Source organism: Oncorhynchus mykiss, chromosome 20 (genome assembly GCF_057628025.1).
Source record: "Oncorhynchus mykiss isolate SJ-2025 chromosome 20, ASM5762802v1, whole genome shotgun sequence".
NCBI classification, from domain to species: Eukaryota; Metazoa; Chordata; class Actinopteri; order Salmoniformes; family Salmonidae; genus Oncorhynchus; species Oncorhynchus mykiss.
Genome location: NC_143041.1, coordinates 7,666,311 through 7,687,680, shown reverse-complemented (window position 1 = coordinate 7,687,680; position 21,370 = coordinate 7,666,311). Strand labels below are relative to the sequence as shown.

Genomic DNA, 21,370 nt, shown 5'->3' with positions numbered 1-21,370 from the left:
GATATACATTTCCCAAGGCCGTTACTTGGTGAGTGCTTCAGGACTAGAAATGATTGAATGCAACAATCATGTCTCTGTCACTAACAAACACATACATGGGTGGGTATCGCACATTAACTCAAAAGGCATGCTGGCTAATATGCAAATAAGGCTTTACACCCTACAGTGTTATAACAACAACCCCAGTGTTTAGTGTTTAAAACCTAAACGCCTTGTGTTGACTAAACCTTTTCATGTGTTTAAAAAGTGTAACAGCAAATAAACATGTCCTGGTGTTAATAATCTAAACACTGTGACATGTTTTCATTGAAATGTTCAATACCTTAACACGTTTGACAAGTGTTACAGAAAAGTGTTAAGTTATGTGTTCAGATCCTAAACACTTGGTTTTACAGTGTAAGTGCTCAGAGACATATCGGAACTTTCCTACTCCTCCATGTGGTTCTTATCCTCCACAAATGTCAAAAACCTGAGTGTCTGTGGTAGTAGGAGCCAGTCAGAGTCTTCTCTGGACTGTTCTCTGCAGCAGGTTGTGTGTGTGCAAATATTTGAGTATAGGAGCTGTTCTCTTTGAAGCTTTGCCCGTGTTTGCAAGTATCAGGGAAAAATAGGGATTTAAAAAAAAAATAATAATGTATAATTTTTTTGTTTTTGCTCAATCTGATTGGGTGGGCCTTGCAGGGCCTTGTTCCCCTAAGGAGGCTGAGGCTGAAAGAGCTGTTCCTGAAAGAGTTGTTCCTTTCCCCTCCGTTCCTTTTGTCTTTTAGTCTTATCAGTGATGCTGTTCTTCAACACTTTAAGTGCGTATAGATCTGCCTCTGATGGTTTGGTCTATGAGGGTAGAGGGGAGTCACATGACGACACACATAGAAAAAAAGGTTTACATCACCATGGATGTGGACAGATACAGGGGATTCTTTTTTCAACATCTAATACATTGATAACTGGTAAGAGCTACAGTACATACAGTGTACATTGCTGTGTAGTTAAGCACTTCTATTCCTCCATCGTTTCCAAGTTTATGACAACAAGCAATCCACCATTACTGCTCTGCAATCACAGACTTGTGTTGGCACTCTCAATCACAGAAATGTTTGTGAGTCATACAACTATTTTCATATAACTCTTTTCACATCTGTCTGGGGAACACTAGCTTGGTAGGTTTTGTGTCTCTCCCCTCCTGTCCAGTCTGTCAGGGGATTTGGTTAAATCTGTCACTATGATCTCCCCTCTGACTAGATGCAATGCTGTTAATAACATCCTTTCAGAAAGTAGAGCAGAGGAACATTCGCTGCCACCACTGTCTCTTCTCTCCCCTCCCTCTCTCCTGTCTCCCTCTCCTCTCTTCTCCTTGTTCTATTCTCTTCTCTATTCTTCTCCTCTTCTTGTCTCTTCTCCTTCCAATTAAAGGTGTACTGTCAAGTTGTTGTGCCTTTCCCACCATTCACTAACAGTTAGAAGCTGGTAAAGTTCCCTTTTACATTACTTTGATTTTCATGTAGTATATTCACTCTGGGGTGGAATGTGAAGCGTTCCCACTGCCAATGTGATAGTTAAGAATAAAACATTTCCACTTTTTGAAAGTGTTTTTTTTTATCACCGAATGGAATAGCCAAATAGTATCCAAACTACCGTATGACAAACACTAAGAAATATTTGGAGAAAATAGAAAATGTATAGTTTACAGAACACTGCACAGTGGAGAATGTACAGTAGCTGACAATACTTTACATAATTATATCTAAGGACAATAAAGAGTATGAAAGGTTCATTTTGTTTCAGTTCCGTATTGTTTGTGTTGATGGTGGTTGAGATTCCAAGGAAAACATGAGAGGAGAAATGTATTCCTTTGAATACATGAAATAAGAAGAGTATGTCGAAACATTGATGTGTTTCTCTCTCTGTGGTCTAGGAGAATAGATCAAATGGTTTGTCCTTTGAGAAAAGATGGTTGGACTCTGTAAAAGATAAGAAACAAATGTCAAATCAACCTTCTGAACAGTAAGAGAATGAATCCACATTCTTATAGCTGCTACGAGTGGCGTAATGGACATTAAGTGGTGTGAGTTGAGTGAAAAGTAGACAGCTTGCCTTTACATTGGATGGGAATGACATTGTAGTCTGTCTTTAGTTCAGATGGAATAAATAATAGCATGTGGGTGGACTTTCATCTCAGAGAAATAACACAATTTAAAACACATTTTCACTTTTGTCTGTCAAGGTCTGTCAAGCTTTTTTCAGATATAAATCACAGCATGTACCCAATAAATGGTTTCTTTCTTCGTTTCAAGGTGGGAAACATACCATGGATAGAAGGGGCAATAGATGGACAGTTCTACACATTATACATTTACAATTGTTACTGAGTTGACTATCCTGATAAAATAAAGATGAACCTAATTTTATTAAACTTCTTGATATTTTTCTTAGGTTCCCCATTAGCTGTTGAAAAAGCAGCACCTATTCTTCCTGGGGTTCACACAAAACATAGATCATAAGAAAATACAGAACACTAATGGACAAGAACTTACATGTCCACATGCCAATGCACATGCCACACATTGCGATGACCTGGGAGATGTGTAGTGCACGGCCACACTCAGGACTCATGACACAGTTCCTGGTCCTGATGCAGCACTTCTTACAGCCGTTCTCTCCTGAGTCAGAGCCTGAGCGGTGTTTGTCTGAGTCTGTGTTGGGTTGTCTCTTCTCTGGTTGGGACTGTGTGGTGTCTGGGTGCTTCTCTTGCCAATCAAAGTCACTGACTCCTTTTCCCATGATGAACAGAATGCAGAGGCTCACTGAAGGATGAGGAAAAAGAAAGCTGGTTGAACAAAATGGAAGAGGTAGATTTTCTTCTGGTGTCTGGAGAAAGAGCAAGGGTAGAGAGGTGATATGTGAGTTTTATCATTTCACTGACTCAATGTAAGAAAGAGGGAATAAGAGAGCTTTCAAGTTTAGTGATTCGCTATAGTTAATTAACTAACTCTTGTCAAATATTAACGTTGAAAGAAATCTCACAGAATATCAAGGAGGAGTATAAAATGGAGAATGTGAGCTACCCGTACTCTCTGAAAAGAGACAGACTTCCAAGCGTTACTGGGTATGACGTTGTGTTAAATACAATAGGTGACTTAAATTATCATTGTCACACTGGTGATCAAATGAGAGCCTTTTCCAGAAAGACCACAGGAGCCACGTCATAACACTGCCATTTGTGTTTTTATGAGTTTACAATGAGCAGCTAACACTGTTTTATACAGTGTGACTCAACTTCTGGTCGTTGCATCCAGTTGACTGTTTTGCAACCATTTTCCCTCTCACCGCTGATTTTCATACTTAATACACCAGTGACATTCCTGACCAAGTCACTAAACCACATGTGCAACTATTATGTCACTGGAAGGAATTCCTGTGAGTGGTGGCATTTCTTTGTCTCAGGGTATGAGACAGGAGGAGCAGGTTGTGGAGGTGACGACAACAGAACACGCTGAAGAACAACAACAGCACCTTTTAACTGGGAGGGTTTTGCACAGAGTTGAATACAATGTATACACCTAACACAATACATTGTTTCATCCCATATATCAAGTCTTTAGGAATGCATATAGGGGGTCTAAGGTAATGTGTTACCTATAAATCTGTTAATCAAAAGATTATAAGAAAAACTCTCACACTGAAACTCCAAAATTAAGAGTGCCATCAACCATCAACACCTTATCTTCTTAAGTCCCATTGTTCAAGATCCATTTGACAGATTGACAATACTAATGAATACACCCTCTTTGTTTTACCTGTCGTAAGCAATTCCTTTCCGCTGATATTAACAGACATTACAGTTTTTTTCAATTGCTAACATATATTGGTCAAAACTGAAGTCACATTGTCAAAACTCTTCACACAGTCAGCGAAACAGAAGTGTATGTGGACCAAACTGTGAAAATGTTTTCATTGCTTTCACACAAAATGCATTCAATGACTAGGTTCTCCGAACTCTTTTCTCATTCATAGTCCACCACCTGAAAAAATATATATTTGCAGCAAGTTTTCAAATGCTAACACACTGTTTCCAAAATGGTTAAAAACACATTCAATACAGAATGTTAGAAAATGTCGTGCATTTCTGCAGTAATCAGATTGAAACATCTAGAAAACCCACCAGAATATTGAATCATTCATAACACAGCTGATTGCAATTTAAGCTGAAAGCCTATCCAAGTGTCCTGTTTTTAGTCTCGTTACCAAACAGACAAAAGAGGACGGCTTCAGAATGATTTAGTTTGGAAACATGGATCAAGGAAGACAGGTTGGTGGGGAAAGAAGAGTGTCAGGGAGAGGGAGAATGCGTGGAGGACAAAGGAGAGGAAGACCAAGAGCGGTGGTCTCTGATGAGACAAGGGCCACAATTATTGACCATGTTGTAAACCATGGTCTCTTTTTGAGAGAGGTCGGTTTAAGGGTGCAACCAAATCTGCAGGGTTCAACAGTTGCATCAATAGTACACATTTTCCGGCAAACCAAGTGATTACAAGGTGAGATGTGCATCGTTCAATGATAATTGAACTACATATTACAGTAAAATACAGCATGTTCACATTTTTACATGTACTGACATTTTGAATTATATTGATTCTTTTGTGTTTTTCAGTGGGATCCAAAGGTTGCCTCCCACAGGAGGGAGAGACACAATATTATCAGATGTGCAGGAAATTGCCATTGTTGACATGGTAATTGGCAATAATCCAATAAAATTGCAGGAAATATGGGACAGAATGCTGACAGATAGCACTTCTGGGAATGTGAATATGGTGAGCACAACAACAATTGCCAGAGTCCTAGAGAAACATAAAATAAGGATGATGCAGTTGTACAGTGTACTCTTTGAGAGAAACGGTGAACGTGTGAAAGAACTCTAGTATCAATATGTCCAGGTAAGATATCTGTTCAATAACCAAACCAGGGATTGTGACCAAATAACCCCTATTACTAGCCTGTTCAACCTCTCTTTCATATCGTCTGAGATTCCCAAAGATTGGAAAGCAGCCACGGTCATCCCCCTCTTCAAAGGGGGAGACACTCTAGACCCAAACACTTATAGACCTATATCCATCCTGCCCTACTGTTCTAAAATCTTCGAAAGCCAAGTTAACAAACAGATCACTGACCATTTTGAATCCAACTGTACCTTCTCCACTATGCAATCTGGTTTCCGAGCTGGTCACAGGTATACCTCAGCCACGCTCAAGGTCCTAAATGGTAACATAATTGCCATCGATAAAAGACAGTACTGTGCAGCCGTCTTCATCGACCTGGCCAAGGCTTTTGACTCTGTCAATCACTGCATTCTTATCGGCAGACTCAACAGCCTTGGTTTCTTAAATGACTGCCTCGCCTGGTTCACCAACTACTTCTCAGATAGAGTTCAGTGTGTCAAATCGGAGGGCCGGTTTTCCAGACCTCTGGCAGTCTCTTTTGGCGGGCCACAGGGTTCAATTCTCGGGCCGACTCTCTTCTCTTTATACATCAATGATGTCACTCTTGCTGCTGGTGATTCTCTGATCCACCTCTATGCAGACAATACCATTCTGTATACATCTGGCCCTTCTTTTGACACGGTGTTAACTAACCTCCAAATGAGCTCCAATGCCATAAAACACTCCTTCCGTGGCCTCCAACTGCTTTTAAATGCTAGTAAAACTAAATGCATGTTCTTCAACCGATTGCTGCCCGACCGACAAGCATCACTACTCTGGACGGTTCTGACTTAGAATATGTGGACAACTACAAATACCTAGGTGTCTGGTTAGACTGTAAACTCTCCTTCCAGACTCATATTAAGCATCTCCAATCCAAAATTAAATCTAGAATCGGTTTCCTATTTCTCAACAAAGCGTCCTTCACTCATGCTGCCAAACATACCCTCGTAAAACTGACTATCCCTTGACTTCGGGGATGTAATTTACAAAATTGCCTCCAACACTCTACTCAGCAAACTGGATGCAGTCTATCACAGTGCCATCCGTTTTGTCACCAAAGCCCCTTACACCACCCACCGCTGCAACCTGCATGCTCTCATTGGCTGGCCCTCGCTACATATTCGTTGCCAAACCCACTGGCTCAAGGTTATCTAAGTATTTGCTAGGTAAAGCCCCGCCTTATCTTAGCTCACTGGTCATCATAGCAACACCCACCCATTAGCACGAGCTCCAGCATGTATATTTCAATCATCATCCCCAAAGCCAATACCTCCCTTGGCCGCCTTTCCTTCCAGTTCTCTGCTGCCAATGACTGGAACTAATTGCAAAAATCACTGAAGCTGGATACTTATATCTCCCTCTCTTGCTTTAAGCATCAGCTGTCAGAGCAGCTTACCGATTGCTGCAACTGTACACAGCCCATCTGTAAATAGCACACCCAACTACCTCATCCTCATATTGTAATATATATATATATTTTTTGCTCTTTTGCACCCCAGTATCTCTACTTGCACATCATCATCTGCACATCTATCACTCCAGTGTTAATGCTAAATTGTATTGATTTCGCCTCTATTGCCTTTACCTCCCTAATCTTACCTCATTTGCACACACTGTATATAGATTTTTCTATTGTGTTATTGACTGTACGTTTGTTTATCCCATGTGTAACTCTGTTGTTTTTGTTGCACTGCTTTGCTTTATCTTGGAGAGGGGCAATAAACTCCCCTGCCTTCGTTGTTGTGTGGGATAATGTGTCATCCCACCACTCTGTTGCAGTCGCAGACTGGTTTGCTGCACATCCCAGGATGTCAGTACTATTCCTGCCTCCATACTCCCCCTTCCTAAACCCCTTCGAAGAGTTTTCCCTCTGCTTGGAGGTGGAAGGTTTATGACCACCATCCACATGACCAGATGTCTTTACTGGACACCATGAATGTAGGGTGTGGAGACACTTCTCCTGAAGACTGCCAGGGTTGGATTAGACATTCCAGAAGACACTTTCCAAGATGCATTGCCAGAGAAGAAATAAGATGTGATGTTGATGAGAACTTGTGGCCAAATGCAAGAGAAATGGAGAACTAGAACCCTCACAGTACTGTACAGTATTAGTGATTATACAATATAGTTGTTTTTATTATTATTATTATTGTAGCCCTGGAATTTCAGGAATTTGTTTTTGTGTAACTTTTTATTTTAAATATATATAGTAAATTACTATATGCAAAGATATAGAAATAATAATGGCGTTTGAAGCAAATTGCTGCATTTCTGGTTCATTCTTATTACATATACTTTAGTACTGTCAAGAAAGTGAAAAGGTGTTATTCTTATTCCATAATGAAATACTGATTTTATGTGAAAAATCATTCAAACTTTAAAGAGAAAAGTTCATATTTTATGTAATGCTCCCTGTTGGTGTTTTTTTAGGTCAGTGTGTTATGAGTGACAATGTATGCTTTCTGAGTGAGAATTGTTGCCAGTGTTCTGGTCAAACGAGATTATTTTGAGACATGTATGAAGTGTTTTGGTGGTTTGAATAAGTTTTGGAGGTGAGATTTGGCCAAGATGCATGTTGGTAATGCAGAGTGTGAAGATTTTTGAAAAGTGGTTTCAGTATTGACCCATGATTGTTACCAATTGAAAAAAAACTAAGTGACAACCTTGATGCCAGAGTAACATTGCATCACCATCGTTTAGAGCTCTGCAATTCTTATCAATTACAGCAAACACGATGGCTTGCATCTGGCGAGGGACACTGGCATTTGGAGTGTACCTCTCCGTCTCCTCCCTCCCTCTTTAAATCCCATTGGTTTTTCATCATAAACAAAGAAATTCCATTATAGTCCTCAATTACAGTAGTGTATGAGACATGGGAGAAAGAAAGAGAGAGAGAAGAGACAGAAGAGAGAAAAAGGTGTAATGTTCTTACCTTCTTGGTTTTGAAATCCTCTTCTCTCTTCAGTGTGTTCTATCCTTGTTGGAGCTTGGACAGTGTATAAGGAAACTGGAGAGTAACAGCAGTGTGTGTGTGTGTGTGTGTGTGTCTGACTCACATTCACAAGACAGTTGTGTGATCGGGTTTTACCTGTTTGACTAAATGTTACCGCCTGACACCATTTGCGTCAGAGAACTATCTTTATTATTTTGCTCCTGCATTGACTGAACACTATTGAACAGAAAATACTCCGTAGAACAATCCAGGGTGACAGCATGTTTTGGTGTTAAAGTGAGTCTTTGAGTTTGTCATCATGAATATTTTTTCTGGTTCTTTTTGACACAATGAAGAAGTCACTGAAATGAAAGTAGGCCTATTATCTTGCAAATGAATACATTTTACTGGAGCACAATTACATTAATGTCTGTTTATAAAATCACACGTTTTTCTCCTTCGTAACCATCTCGACCAAGCAGTTCCAGAAGGACATTTAATCAGAGCAGACTCCGCAAAAGATAATCAAATCCAATGAAACAATTACATCACGATCATTCAATTATACATCATATTCCATTACAAGACAAACAATGATTAATCAAAGAGAACACTTTATTGAAACAATTAAAACAAAACTATGAAACCCTATAATTTATTCGGACAAAGTTAGTAAATGCAATGCCAACATATCAGCTCTGTTATTCTTATTAAGAAGATGGTTACCAGGGAAGTCATAGAGATTGACATCCATTTTTCAAGTGAGCCCTGTTTTTCTATTGTTAGAAGAAAGCATACAGACAGAGGCGACCCGTCATTTAGGGCAGGTGAGGCAGTTTAGAGTTCATAGAAACATGTCAAACGATGTATATATTCAATCCTCAGGTTGTTTTTAGCCTAAATAATCGATACAATTTCAAACGGACAATAAAGTCGTCAACATAAAAGGTAAACAAGAAAGGCACTCTCTCGGTCGCGCGCATGAAAAAGCTCTGTGACACTTTAGGGTCGATTCATTCAGACTGCTCTTATTCAGAATACAAGCCTGAAACAATTTCTAAAGACTGTTGACATCTAGTGGAAGGAATAGGAACTGCAATTTGAGTCCTAAGTCAATGGATACTCTAATGGCATTGAAAAGAAAACTACAAAACTTTAAAAAATCCTACATCCTAGATGGATTTTTCTCAGGTTTTCGCCTGCCAAATCAGTTCTGTTATCTTCTCATGACTCTCAAACTCGCATGTGGGAGCGTAACCATAGCCTCAAACTAATTAGCATAATGCAGCGGACATAAATCTTCCTAGAAAATCTTCCTATTCATGAAAATCACAAATTAAATATATTGAGACACAGCTTAGCCTTTTGTTAACAACACTGTCATCTCAGATTTTCAAAATATGCTTTACAGCCAACGCTAGACAAGCATTTGTGTAAGTTAATCATGGCATAATGCTATGCTAGCTCTGCTGGCAGCAGGCAACATTTTCACGAAAATAAGAAAAGCAATCAAATTAAATCATTTACCTTTGAAGAACTTCAGATGTTTTCACTCAGGAGACTCCCAGTTAGATAGCAAATGTTTCTTTTATCCAAAAAGATAATTTTTGTAGGCGAAATAGCTCCGTTTGTTCTTCACGTTTGGCTGAGAAATCGACCGGAAAATGCAGTCACTACAACACCAAACTTTTTTCCAAATTAGCTCCATAATATTGACAGAAACATGGCAAACGTTGTTTAGAATCAATCCTCAAGGTGTTTTTCACATGTCTATTCGATAATATATCCGTCGGGACAATTGGTTTCTCATAAGAAGCGATTGGAAAAATGGCTACTTGTGTACTTTACGCAAGATTTTCTGCGGGAGCCATCATGTGACCACTTGCTAAATGTGGTCCCTCCTGGCTATTCTTCAACATAAATGCGTAAAAATATGTCACAATGCTGTAGACACCTTGGGGAATACGTAGAAAACGTAAGCTCATTCGTAGCTCATTCACAGCCATATAAGGAGTCATTGGCATGAGGCGGTTTAAAAAATAAAAATAAATGTTTTTTTTATCTGGGTTTCGCCTGTAACATCAGTTCTGTTGCACTCACAGACAATATCTTTGCAGTTTTGGAAACGTCAGAGTGTTTTCTATCCAAAGCTGTCAATTATATGCATAGTCGAGCATCTTTTCGTGACAAAATATTTTGTTTCAAACGGGAACATTTTTTATCCAAAAATGAAAATACTGCCCCTAGAGTCGATACAGGTTATACCCACAGACATTTTTTTAACAGGTTTGGAAACTTTAGAGTGTTTTCTATCCAAATCTACCAATTATATGCACATCTTAGCTTCTGGGCCTGAGTAGCAGGCAGTTTCATTTGGGCTCGCTTTTCATCCAAAATTCCGAATGCTTCCCCCTACCCTAGTGAAGTTAAACTAAATTGGGCTATCTTCTATATACCACCCTACCTTGTAACAACACATCTGATTGGCTCAAATGCATTAAGAAGGAAAGAAATTCCACAAATTAACTTTTAACAAGGCAACCTGTTAATTGAAATGCATTCAAGGTGACTACCTCATGAAGCTGGTTGAGAGAATGCCAAGAGTGTGCAAAGCTGTCATCATGGCTACTTTGAAGAATCTCCAATATAAAATATATTTCGATTTTTTTTAACACTTTTTTTGGTTACTACGTAATTCCATATGTTTTCTTTCTTCATATTTTGTTGTTGCCTGTTTTGCATATTATTTTGGCATTAATACGTGTCACATATCAAATTTGCAAACAATGAAAAAAATGTTTTATTGAGTTAATGAAGCTGCATACAAACATGGTCTCTTTTTTGCTTTCTTGAGTAAGGAGGCTCTAAAATGCAGGTGTTTCAGCCTAGCTCAGAGCTTTCTGTGGTGGTGGGGCAGCCAGCAGAAAATACGGAGCGTAGGGGTTGGTAATGATGTGTTCTCTGTAATTGGCTCAGTGTACTGTCACTCATGGGGACACTACGTCACCACAAAATCTAATGGGAGAGCTCGAAAATTCAAGCCCCTTGGGTGCTCCCATTGAGTTAAATTGCAAGTGCCCATCCAAGAAAGCTCAAGGCCACAGATAAAATGACGTCAAATCACGTTATATCTACCATAGCTTTGATTGGACTGATAATGTCAACATCATACTTTCAAAATCTTAGCTAGAAATCTAGACAAGCAGTCATCATCACGAATCAAGTCGACAATCTACTGGCAAATCCTTTTGAATCCTTGTCATTTGAAGAGAAATGATAGATAAAACTTATCGTTGCTCATCGGCCATTGGACATGAACATTACACAACAAGTTGGAATTTGCTAATTCTACAATGAGTGGTTTGGAAGGAATCAATGGCTAACTACAAGTGTTGCAAAGTAATCACTAGCCTGCTATTCAGTGAAGTGGGTGTGTGGTCCAAGTCTGGGTTTAAGGGTCTCTTTTCTAATGGTAAATATTCAACACCATGGGCCAGAAAAGGTTGAATACATTGGGCATGCTGTTTATCCAGCATGATTTTTGCGGCGTTCAAAACAACGGGAAAATCTCAGACTTCAGTGAGTTCAAGACAACTAGGAACTCTGAAGAAAACAAGCTCTGACAGGGAAAATAAGGTATGGCCTGTCATCGAATTCGGTAACCCGGGCCTCTTTCTTGAGCTCCAACCTGAAGATCACTGACGTCATGATTTAACCTTGTTTCTTTCCATGTTCGACTTTGATGACAAAATTTGCCCTAAAGAAGGACCAACGCGCCACCTTCCTGTTCAAGTGAGCACAGCACAAGAAGGTGAGTCCAAAAGGTATTGTATGATGCTGCATAAATGATGTGACACACCAGGGAGATATGTATACAGTAGCTAAGAAAGTAATACTAAGTGTATGTTGTGTAGTACGCTGTTAGTAGCCCATGTGCCTCACCCTAATAATTTGGTCCCTTTCCCACTCATAACTTAGCCTACTGTTCTGACTTGGTGGTGCACATGTAGCCTATAGCTTGTTTTAGAGAAATATCATCATTGAATATTGTAAGAACTTTCATTGGGGCGGCAGGGTAGCCTAGTGGTTAGAGCTTTGGACTAGTAACCGGAAGGTTGCAAGTTCAAATCTCTGCCTGTCTTATGTAGCAAAATTTGAAAGTGTTTTTTACATTGGATAAAAGCAGACACAGAGCTATAAAATGGTATATCATACACTGCAGTTGAGGAACAATGGGAAAGTAATTCTGCTTTGAAAGTTGATAAACTTGTAACCCCACTTTTGAGAAAATGGCCCTTTAATATTTTGGCACACCTACTGGAGGGCTTTTCTTTGACTACACCCAATCAACATTTTTCACGCCCTGACCTGAGAGAGCCTTTTTATGTCTCTATTTTGGTTTGGTCGGGGTGTGATTTGGGTGAGGAATCTATGTGTTGTTTTCTATGTTTTGGCCGGGTATGGTTCTCAATCAGGGACAGCTGTCTATCATTGTCTCTGATTGGGAATCATACTTAGGTAGCCCTTTTTCCCTCCTTTCAGTGTGGGTAGTTATCAATGTTAGTGGCACTATAGCCCTGTAAGCTTCACGGTTGTTTTTTTGTTTGTTGGCGACATTTACTCAAATAAAAGGAAAACGTACGCTTACAACGCTGCACTTTGGTCTACTTCTTTCGACGGCTGTGACAGCATTGTTCACACCCTCTTAAGCCAGCCCCACCCATCTCTTTAAGGACTCACATATGACGTCATGTGCTAAACAGTGAGTAGTCTAGTAAAGATTAAGTCTAAGAGGTAAAAGGAATAGTCTATAATAAGGAAACATTCCAAGTAAACAGAAAGTGTCCAGATACAAATATTTTATAAATATTAGTGACACACTAAATTGATGGGTCATGTGAAAAAATGATATTAACCCTCAGCCACATCTTGCTAAGTGAATGGGTCTCTGCAGGTGTAAACAGTACAGCCAAATGGTTACTTGCATAGTAGCAATATCAAAAATAGTGTCAATATAAATAAAGAAATAAGTGTAAATGCCATTAGAGAAAGAACTAAATACTATGTAGTATGTACAAGAACAATAACGATATCATTATCAGGAATCAAAGTAAGACCCAAGTTCAGACTGTGTGAGGGTAACAATGTTAATTGTAACAACAGGGGCAGGCAAACAACAGGTCAAAGCAGGCAGGGGTCGTTAATCCAGATTAGAGGCCAAGGTACAGGACTGCAGGCAGGCTCAGGGTCAGGTTAGGTAGAGGTCGGTCATCCAGATTAGAGGGCAAGGTACAGGGCTGCAGGCAGGCTCAGGTCAGGCAGAGGTCGGTAATCCGGAGGTGGAGCAAAGGTACAGGACGGCAGGCAGGCTCAGGGACAGGCAGAAAGGTCAGGCGGGCGGGTATATGGTCAGGACAGGCTAGGGTCAAAACCAGGAGGATGAGAAAAAGAGGTACTGGGGAAGAACAGGAGCTTAGACAAAACGCTGGTTGACTTGAACAAACAAAACGAACCGGCACAGACAGACAGAAAACACAGGTATTAATACCCAGGGGATAAGTGGGGAAGATGGGCGACACCTGGAGGGGGTGGAGAAGAGCATAAGAACAGGTGAAACAAATCAGGACGTGACAATCAGTGATAGATGAGGTAGTTATGTGCATACAATCAGGGGTAAAGTGGATGAGCAGCAGGATAAAAAAATAAATAGCAGCAGCAATGTATGGCTTGTGTGTTATGAGAGAGTCATGTGAATAGAGGCACTGCAGATAGGGCTGATGACTGGGAACTCGCCCACAGTGATGAACTGGTCCGTCCGAACCACGCATGAACAAGGGAATCTATATTCGGAGAGCCTGTTTCTGTCCTGCCCTTGACTTTGGTGCAAGGCATGTGATGTTCATAGCCTCTTCATTGTAAAACTCTTCTCAAAAATATAAGCTTGTCTAGCTGTGTCATATCCAGGTGGTGCTTGTACAGGCAGACCATCTATGGGAGGAAGGATGTCAGCATTGCGCAGCAGCTGAAACCTGGTCCTGGCTGAGTCCAAATGCTCCTTGGAGACAACAACATCAGGCTCCAGAGCATCAAAGCTGAGAAACAGGAAATAACGAAGACATTTCATCCTTGCATAACATCAGTTCACCTCCCAAGATAAGAAGAATAACCTTATACAATGCAATTAAAATTATATTCAGCTGAAGTGCTGGTACTGCTTGATCTGTGGCAGCGGCCTGAAGTACAGAGTCAGGTGTTGTTACCAGCCATAGCTTCCTACCAGCACCGTACCATCCTCCAGTCCAACCAGATGCAGGATGTTGACCCCTGTCACAATGCTGTCCTTCACAACATCAGCAATCTCAGACAGTCTTCACTCTGGTCTTTCTGAAGCACTGCTTGATAAGGCCGAAGCACCTGTGGTGGAAAACTGTTGTTGTAATAACAGCAGGACCCTTCTGCTGCTATACAGAAACTTTATTTAGTAGTTCTTTATAGAACCTTAGTAACAGGTTATTTATTGTACCATGAATGTTCCATTTAGCACCTTATGAGCATGTTTTTTTTTTAAACATTCAAAAAAAGGGTTCTGTATAGCACCAAAAAGGGATCCGCTATGGTTACAAGCCTAAGAACCCTTATTTGGCACTATGTAGAGGCATATGTTTTTAGTGTGTAGGTGGTGATCTAAGCCAACACCTCATAATTATCATCATAAATAAACATCATTACCGTCACAAGAAGAACACAAGAAGTGATATAATATAATTGGCTTGACAGCCAATGTTGCATTATTCAACATTGCTATTTAAATAGTACTTAAACAGGAATGGGTAATTATTTACAAGCTATCCCATAACGCCATCACTGAAAACCACATATCTTCTTCTGAGTCTTGCAGCGCAACAAATTCAATGGCTAAATACATTTGAAGTACTCCGCACCTGCCAGCAAAAAGGTTCCTCTAGGAACCTTTTGCATCATTGAAACATTAAAGGTTCCTCCAAGAACCCCTAAACTAACCAAAGTTGCAAATATGAACCCTTTGACGTGCAATGGTTCCCTTGAGGATCTACAGGGTTCCTCGAGTCACTCCTATTTCAAAGAGTGTATAGCGACCATGGCGATGAACAAACACACAAAACAACTGTTTCTGCAGGTTAAAGACGCTCAGCCTGTCCTCAGTGAAAAATGTGTTTTACAGACATAGGTGTTTTGGAATACAATTTCTCAAATATACCACTATAGTGAAGTGTGTGTGTGTGTGTTTGTGCGAGGGTGTATGTGTGTGTGTGTGTGTCCCTCCTAATGACCAAGTTGATCATAATAAGGCTGAACTGAAAATAGTTTAGGTAATTTGTTTTCATTGCTGTGGGATAATGAAAGAGTGCATTGTTATTTGCTGCATTGATTGAATGCAAAATGTTACTTTTAATTGGAGATAAATCCTCCGGGTTTAAATTTGTGTATGTGCATACGTGTATGCATGTTTGTATTTATATGTGCATGTGTGCGCGTGTGTGTATGTGCGTGTCTGACTGTGTGTGTGACCACTCATGCATGCGTTCATGCAGTGTGTGTATGAAAGTTTGACAGTGCGTGTAAACTGCAATCTATGAGGTTCACAGTGGGGTGCAGCAGACACTCACAGTGCGGGGGGCTGTGTTGCGAGACGTGTGCAGAGAGGTTAATGATGAGCACAGGGATGGAGACAGTTCATGAGACATCTCCTCCCTTCCCCTCCCCGCCACAGTGCTTCACCCCAGGCCGCTGTTAGCCCCGAGCCTGCACCACAGATCAGCCCTGTGTGGGGGCCTTGCACCGCCGGCGTGCCTCTTCCATCCCTCCCTCTCCACCACTCTCATTTCTCACACCAAGCATCAAGCACAGGGCCAGGCACTAGGGACCAAACACTGAAATTGAATAAAGAGAGGCACATTTTTCAACTCCAACCCCCCCCAAAAAACTGCTGGTGGTGTTTCCCACCACATCCCACTGCTCTGCTGCTCCCCTAACTGAGCAGTTCTTGCACAACCATACATTTTTTTCTTTTTTTAAAGGCTGTTTTGCTTGTCTGACTTCGGGCCAATGACCATACTACCTCGTTTGTGTTTGAAATGTTTGAACAAGGGGAAGTATATATATGGATGAGGAAACAGGAAATGGTCATCCTGATTTACCCTCTAACAATGGCAGCAATTCAGTATATATATTTTTTAATTATCGAATAGGAGATTAAATTTGAATTGACCAATCCTGGTGCCTCAATTGTGATATCTCAGATCCTGTAAGCCTACTGCTGTACCAGTGGATCTAGTTAAGATCCTGCGACACATTCCGATCATCTCACAGCAGGAGCATCCGCAAAAATGTTTATATTGTTCAAAACATTTCCTCAGTCATTGAGCTTTAGTCATATTAGCAAACAGGACCGATTGGGTGATGATTCACTTTGACTATATAGCCACAATGCATTCATGACACATCTATAAGTATTTCATGAACATGTTATGACAGGTCCTAACTGCATTTTTAAAGGTTAATGGAGTACATCTATTGATCATGCATGGCATGCTATGCAAGCGGTCATATTAACAGTAGGTATATTAATAGATGCATCATTATAATGACAGTGTAGTGTCATTATTATTGCTGTTCTTAAAAGTATGCTTCTGCCATACCAGTGTTGGGGAATATGCATAAAGGCCAAACCACGTTTCGAAATGTATGTTTCGAAATGTATAGCCTGAACTACGGAAATCTTCTTCTCACTGAGGTCAATGGTGCATATAAATCCCCACAGCGTTGAATTCTCAGGGTAAATTTTACAGATACAATCGGGGTGATATCATCTCTTTCATAACTCATTAACAGCCCTCCTCCACATGGCAATTAAGTTGGTCATATTGGTCTATAGCACTCACACGAAAGGTCTATCTATGAATTCTATGCTGTCAAAGTACAGTCAAATCTCTTTTTATACAGTCAAATCTCTCATTTATAAACATGCCCCACTTATCAAAAAATAACACGGACACAACACAGAATGTTAAAGGAAATATGAACATGGTATTTACATTTTCCAGATGTAGGTAGTGCAGAAAAAAATGCTGAGGACATAGCAGAAGAATCCTACTATTGATATTTTTGAGTTTTACTTTTCTCAAAGTATTTCTGCCGTTTTGTTTCATAGCTGGTAAAATAATCGCACAAAGCCGAAGAACTACGAATCCTATACAGCCTATCTCACCTCACGATGCAATACTGCCTGGCTGGGGACTGGGCGCAAGTGAAAGGCTGAGTGAAAGATTCATTTTCAGAAACGCTGCGCACAGCGTTGGGTCTAATTTATTGAAACAAAAGTCTACTGAAGTAAGACTTTGTAATTGTGTTTCTTGGCTATTTACATTGATTGTTCACAAGCTAGGTTGTTTTTCAATGTTTGAGTTTAAACTGCTAGGGAAGAGAAAACGCTTCTACTAGTCAGACTTAGTCGCACATGCACAAACATAAGATAACATTACCACAATAACATCCCGCCCTTAAAAGGTCTGGTGAACGTGTTTTTCTCGTTTGTGATATTTTGGTTAAAAGACTCAGGTTTATACTGCAGCGCCAGCTGTGCCATCATCCCTGGGTTCGCGCCCAGGCTCTGTCGTAACCGGCCGCGACCGGGAGGTCCGTGGGGCGACGCACAATTGGCCTAGCGTCGCCCGGGTTAGGGAGGGCTTGGTCGGTAGGGGTGTCCTTGTCTCATCGCGCACCAGCGACTCCTGTGGCGGGCTGGGCGCAGTGTGCGCTAACCAAGGTGGCCAGGTGCACGGTGTTTCCTCCAACGCATTGGTACGGCTGGCTTCCGGGTTGGGTGCGCGCTGTGTTAAGAAGCATTGCGGCTTGGTTGGGTTGTGTATCGGAGGACGCATGACTTTCAACCTTCGTCTCTCCCGAGCCCGTACGGGAGTTGTAGCGATGAGACAAGCTACTACAACAATTGGATACCACGAAATTGGGGAGAAAAAGGGGTAATTTTTTTTTTTTTTAAAGACTCAGGTTTAAAAAAAATGCAATAAAACAATATACCACATTACTTCTTACTAGTAATACATTTGTTATTTTAGAAACATAACAAAACATGCTCATCCTCTTTTTGATGTTTTGTTGGTGTAATTTTAGGGAAAAGTATTTTGTCTGGTAAAAAAATGGATTGGCTACCTGCCACAGTGGCTGGTGGACCAAAAAGTACATTTTAGGGCCTTATTACGAACCTTTTACCAATAGGACAAATTTAGATACAGAAACATCATGACATTCTTTCTATTTTGGCTACACAGTGCACGGTTTCCACTAGATAGCACAGCCTCAAACTGGCTATTTCGTAAAAATGTATAAAAAACAAATGTGCTCTTTGGTCTTCATTTAAGGTTAGGGTTTTGCATAAGGTTAGCAGTATGGTTAAGGTTAGGGTTAATGTTAAGGTTAGGGTTCAAATGATATATTTTTTAAAGACACTGTTGAAATAGGTAGGGTTCATGACATTGTGGCTGTGTTAACTAGCGACGACAGAGGAGAATGAGAGAGGTCAGTGAAATGTCACTTCCGGGTTACCTCTCAGTTTGACAAAAATCGTTTGGATTGCCCATTCACCCTCTGAATGGCACAAATACAGAATCCATGTCTCATATGTGACTCGTTTCAGGAAACTAGGCGTATGTTGCGCGTCACTACTTCACAGGAGAGCCATTTAAATGTAAACGTTTTTTGGAAGAAATGCCTTCTGAAACATTTGAACTTTCATATGCCTTAATAACAAACTTGTATGCCATCTGTAAATAACAATACAATTGTTAAATTACGAGCCTAGTTGGTTTAGCCACAGAAAAACTCAGAAACCTCCCCACTAGCCATGATTGGCCGAGATAATGAATGGGCTGGAAATGCCTAGAGATGAGTTCGGATTGGTCTGACAAGTAGCGCACTTCTGTCTATTTGAGCTGGTTAGTATGTGTAGGTAATCCTTTCTAACACTGCTTTTCTTTTTAAAGATATCACATAGTAGACCTGCATAAGTGTTACTCTCCACTTTTAGGAGGACTGAGTTTTGAAATCAGTGAAATTAGAGTGTGACAGCTAAGGGGATGGAGAACACACCTGTCCAGATTACATCTTTAAACTAAGGGCAACAATGGCATCCGTGACAGAGAGGGAGACATGTCCATCCATGTATATGGGTAAGATAGTCTAGCTAGCTACATTTTCAGATATTACACATTTTTAATTTGGTCAGAAAGTCGTTTTAATTTCAAGTTAAAGTGTACTGGTAGCTATCTAGCTAAAGTTAGCTGGCTGGCTTGCTACCTAACGGTACGCATATGATCTGTGTGGTAATATTATTCGTATCTCAGAGCCATTTGCTTTGCTAGTTATAGCCTAATGTTAGCTAGCTAACATTGAAACTGGCTGGTTAGCCACGTGAAGATTCATGCAGGGTCGGAACATCATGAGTTGGGATTATGGTTCATTGTTTAGCTAGCTAGCTACATGTCTAAACAACAATCTCCAATATGAAAGTAAACATTTCAATAGAATGTTAAGGATGTCACTGCAACAAATGTTGATAGACGTAGCAAGTCAATTTGCTCTGGCTATCTGCTTCGATTTCAGAGCACTGTCGTCTGAGTGTGCCATAGCGCAGAATTGCTGACAAATTGAATATGGCTGGTGTGAGTAAACCTTTGCAAAAAAACTGCAATTAAATTGTCTCTGGATAACAAAAACAGCATAACCAGCTCTGCTAGGGCGAATAAAATGGTCAGAGTGAGCTGTTCTCTCATTTGTTTCTGGAAGTAGCTAGTAAGGTAGCCAACATTAGCCAGTTAGCTTGGGTTCTTGACTGCTGTTGTTAGGACAGAACGCTTGGATCAACCCTGCTCCTCGGCCTCACATGCAAATACTTAAAGAGATGGGTGGAGCTAAAGCTTAAAATGGTGTGAATGATGCTGAATGGGTGTAGACAAAGAAGAGCACTCCAGTAGGTGTACCATAATATTTAAAGGTAATTTTCTCAAAAGTGAGGTTACAAGTTAATCAACTTTCAAAGCAGAATAACTTTCCCATTGTTCCTCAACTGTAGTGTATGATATACCATTTTCTAGCTCTGAGTCTCTACCTTTATCCAATGCAAAAAAAACACAATTTCAAATTTTACTACATAAGACCGAATCGAGCGGGTCAGTCACAAGTGTTTCAAGGCTTATAAATCCTTCTTTAACTCGTCTCCTCCTCTTCATTTACAATGATTGAAGTGGATTTAACAAGTGACATCAATAAGGGATCATAGCTTTCATCTGGATTCACTTGGTCAGTCTATGTAATGGAAAGAGAAGGTGTTCCTATTGTTTTTTACACTCAGTGTATGCTACTTTTAAGGTTTTAGTGCGCTTGTAAAAGAAAAACATACAGCTGAAGTCAGAAGTTTACATACACCTTAGCCAAATACATTTAAACTCAGTTTTTCACAATTCCTGACATTTAATCCTAGTAAAATTGACCTGCCTTAGGTCAGTTAGGATCACCACTTCATTTTAAGAATGTGAAATGTCAGAATAATAATAGAGATAATGATTTGTTCAGCTTTTATTTCTTTCATCACATTCCCAGTGGGTCAGACGTTTACATACACGTAATTAGTATTTGGTAGCATTGCCTTTAAATTGTTTAACTTGGGTCAAACATTTTGGGTAGGCTTCCACAAGCTTTCAACAATAAGTTTTAGGCTTCTACAAGCTTCCCACAATATTCCTCCTGACAGAGCTTGTGTAACTGAGTCAGGTTTGTAGGCCTCGCTCGCACACGCTTTTTCAGTTCTAACAACACATTTTCTTTAGGATTGAGGTCAGGGCTTTGTGATGGCCTATCCAATACTTGGACTTTGTTGTCCTTAAGCCATTTTGCCACAACTTTGGAAGTATGCTTGGGTTCATTGTCCATTTGGAAGACCCATTTGCGACCAAGCTTTAACTTCCTGACTGATGTCTTGAGATGTTGCTTTAATATATCCACATGATTTTCCATCCTCATGATGCTACAGTGGGGCAAAAAAGTATTTAGTCAGCCACCAATTGTGCAAGTTCTCCCACTTAAAAAGATGAGAGAGGCCTGTAATTTTCATCATACTTCAACTATGACAGACAAAATTAGAAAAAAAATGCAGAAAATCACATTGTAGGATTTTTATGAAATTATTTGCAAATTATGTTGGAAAATAAGTATTTGGTCAATAACAAAAGTTTATCTCAATACTTTGTTATATACCCTTTGTTGGCAATGACAGAGGTCAAATGTTTTCTGTAAGACTTCACAAGGTTTTCACACACTGTTGCTGGTATTTTGTCCCATTCCTCCATGCAGATCTCCTCTAGAGCAGTGATGTTTTGGGGCTGTTGCTGGGCAACATGGACTTTCAACT

At 40.2% G+C, this 21,370-nt stretch overlaps 1 long non-coding RNA gene across 2 annotated transcripts; it reads right to left on the bottom strand.

Annotated features, from left to right (window-relative positions):
- Positions 1-897: 897 nt before the first annotated feature.
- Positions 898-8,047, bottom strand: LOC110499238 (uncharacterized). 2 transcript variants are annotated; one of them, XR_002469934.3, is made up of 3 exons: positions 7,909-8,047; positions 2,532-2,865; positions 898-1,958 (listed from the first exon to the last, which is right to left on the bottom strand). It is a non-coding gene; the product is annotated as an uncharacterized LOC110499238 (long non-coding RNA). The 2 variants fall into 2 exon arrangements; XR_002469933.3 differs by having other exon boundaries at positions 2,532-2,801; positions 7,909-8,044.
- Positions 8,048-21,370: the final 13,323 nt, after the last annotated feature.